The following is a 2,703-nucleotide window of genomic DNA, read 5'->3' as shown; positions in this document are numbered from 1 at the left end:
CTTAGGGTAATTGCATATGCAAATAAGTACTGGGAAAATGCTCCCAGGATTCACCTTCATAAGTATTTTGAGAACTCATTACAGGTTATGAAACCTTAGTGTTCTCACATTACATTTATGAGAAGCAGTGAAAAGCAGTTCAGGTAACACAGCTGTAATTGAATAGCCCAGTGGAGTGGTGGCTGCAGAAAGAAAACAAACATGGCCGATTCAGGTTTTGGAAAATTGAGGCCTTGGGGGCTGCTATTCCAGTAGAGTTAGGAAAAAACCCTTCTGCCAGTATGTGGTAAAACAAGCACTGACTCCAAAAATGTCAATAACTTACAGGCTTTTTTGGATTCAGAGAGAGTCACATTAAAATGACTAAATTTGTATTGGTATCTTTATTTCGCATGGTTAAGGCATTTCTGTTAGAAGACTAGGGGATGCTGGTAGATAATGTCAGCAGAATTTGCTCAACATCGACAAAGCGAGTTCAGCCTAGGTCCCCAGGGAACCTATTTTATTCACAGGGAATCTGGTTTATCATTTCATGTATTCAATTCATTCAAAGGTATGATGGGTAGTGGTTAGTTGCCTGTTTTAGGGTTGAAAGAGATTTAGACATCACCCAGAGCAGAAAACCTTCCTATGACACTCCCCTTAGGGGCTTTAAGTTACTGCCATACTCTGGACAAGTTATTTCATTCACTGTTCTTTTGTTTCTCAGTTAACAAGAAGGGAAGATTGTGTGTACCACTGAGTACAATATGGAGGTCATTTACAGAAAACTTGGAAAAATACATTGTGCTTTCCCTACCAGGCCTAGGCCACCCAATTTAACCAAGCGTCGGCCTGAGTTTATATCTACAGGGTGCTGAATTGCCATCTAGTGGAAATTAACCTAGGCTGCCCATCTTGATGTGAACCTCATTCTTCAACAAACATTTATGGAGGCTTACTCGATGTCAGGGCTTTGTGCTTAGAAAGTATGAGGTGAAGTACAAAGTCTAATAAAATATGATGGTATCTACTGTAATAAAAGGCTTGCAATTTAGCGGTTCACACTTATTATTACTAACATTTTTCTTCTTTTTTTGGGGGGGGGCGGAGTATGGTTCAAGGATGCTGGAAGGGTGTGGTAGCTAATATATAATTATGTGAAAGGAGACCTGATGACTAAGTGGTTAAAAGCTAGGCTGCTAACCAAAATGTTGGCACTTCGAATCCACCAGCCACTCCTTGCAAGCCCTATGGGGCAGTACTACTCCATCGTACAGGGTTGCTATGAGTTGGAATCCACTGGATCGCAATGGGTTTGGTTTGGTTTTTGGTATGTGAAAGGCACTTTCTATGTGTCTTAGCAATAACTCATTAAATACCCAAATAATCCCACAAAGTGGGGACTATTCTATGCCTATTTTACAGATAGGAGTCTTCACGTGGTTGGCGCAAATGGTTAACCCATTCAGTTGCTAACTGAAAGGTTGGAAGTTGAGTCCACCTGGAGGTGCTTGGCAGTAAGGCCTGGAGATCTACTTCTCAAAAATCAGCCATTGAAAACCCTATGAAACACAGTTCTACTCTGAAACACATAGAGTCCCTATGAGTCAAAGTGGTCTCCACAGCAACTGGTTCTGGTTTATTTTACAGATAAAGAAACTGAGGCACAGAGATTAATTACTTCCTCAGGATTACACAGCCACTAATTTGTGAAAGCAAATTTGAAAACAGGCAGTCTGGTTTAGGAGAGCCAGAAACAGAGGAGTGAAGCCATAAAGAGAAATGAAATTCTGATCATGCTACGACACGAATGAACCTTGAAAACATTATGCTGAGTGAAATAAGTCAGACACAAAAGGATAAATACTGTATGACCCTACTTACATGAAATATCTAGAATAAGTAAATGCATAGAAAGCAAAGTTTATTAGTGGTTACCAGGGGCGGGGAGTTATTTCTTAAGAGGTACTGTTTCTGTTTAAGGGGATGAAAACGTTAATAGTGATTATAAGTAACGTCACTGAATTGTACACTTAAAAACGGTTAAAATGGCAAAGTTTTTGTGATACATTTATTTTACCACAACTAAAAAAACGGGGAGGGGAGGAAGTCTCCGAGAGTTAGGTGGAGGAAGTAGTGGAAAACAGGCAGGGGAAGAAGCGTGAGGGGAAAAGAGGGCGGGTGTTACCTTCATAATTTACTTATGATTTGCATCATTTAATGCTTGAAGTCACCGTCAGAAATGGAAAGTTAAACAAAACTTAGGAATATTAAGGTTCCACCGGCCCCGAAAAGGCCTCTCCCTCAGTTTAGAGGACCTGGAGGGGTCTTTCCTTCGTTATGACCCCAACAGCAGGCCCGGCTGGCAAGCTCCTCCATGCGAACTACAACCCCCGGAAAGCACCGCGCGGGAAGCGGGGCCTACGCTGAGGGAAAATTGGGGTGTTCTAAACGTGTCTTGAGAAAAACATCACGTACGTTTCTCGCTGCTCTCACCCTGTCACACAAATCCCACTTCCAGCAGGTCACATCGCTTTTTTTTCCAACAGTGTGGCTGTCAGGCGTGTAGCGCCCGTCTGCCTCCAGGCACAGCAGCGGACAGGCGCGGCTGCCCGGGGTGCAAGGACCTCAGGGCGCGCGTTCCTCAGGGCGCGCGTTCCTCAGGGCGCGCGTTCCTCAGGGCGCGCGTTCCTCAGGGCGCGCGTTCCTCAGGGCGCGCGT

Source organism: Trichechus manatus, unplaced genomic scaffold (genome assembly GCF_000243295.1).
Source record: "Trichechus manatus latirostris isolate Lorelei unplaced genomic scaffold, TriManLat1.0 scaffold00021, whole genome shotgun sequence".
NCBI classification, from domain to species: Eukaryota; Metazoa; Chordata; class Mammalia; order Sirenia; family Trichechidae; genus Trichechus; species Trichechus manatus.
Note: the sequence above shows the minus strand (reverse complement) of the source record.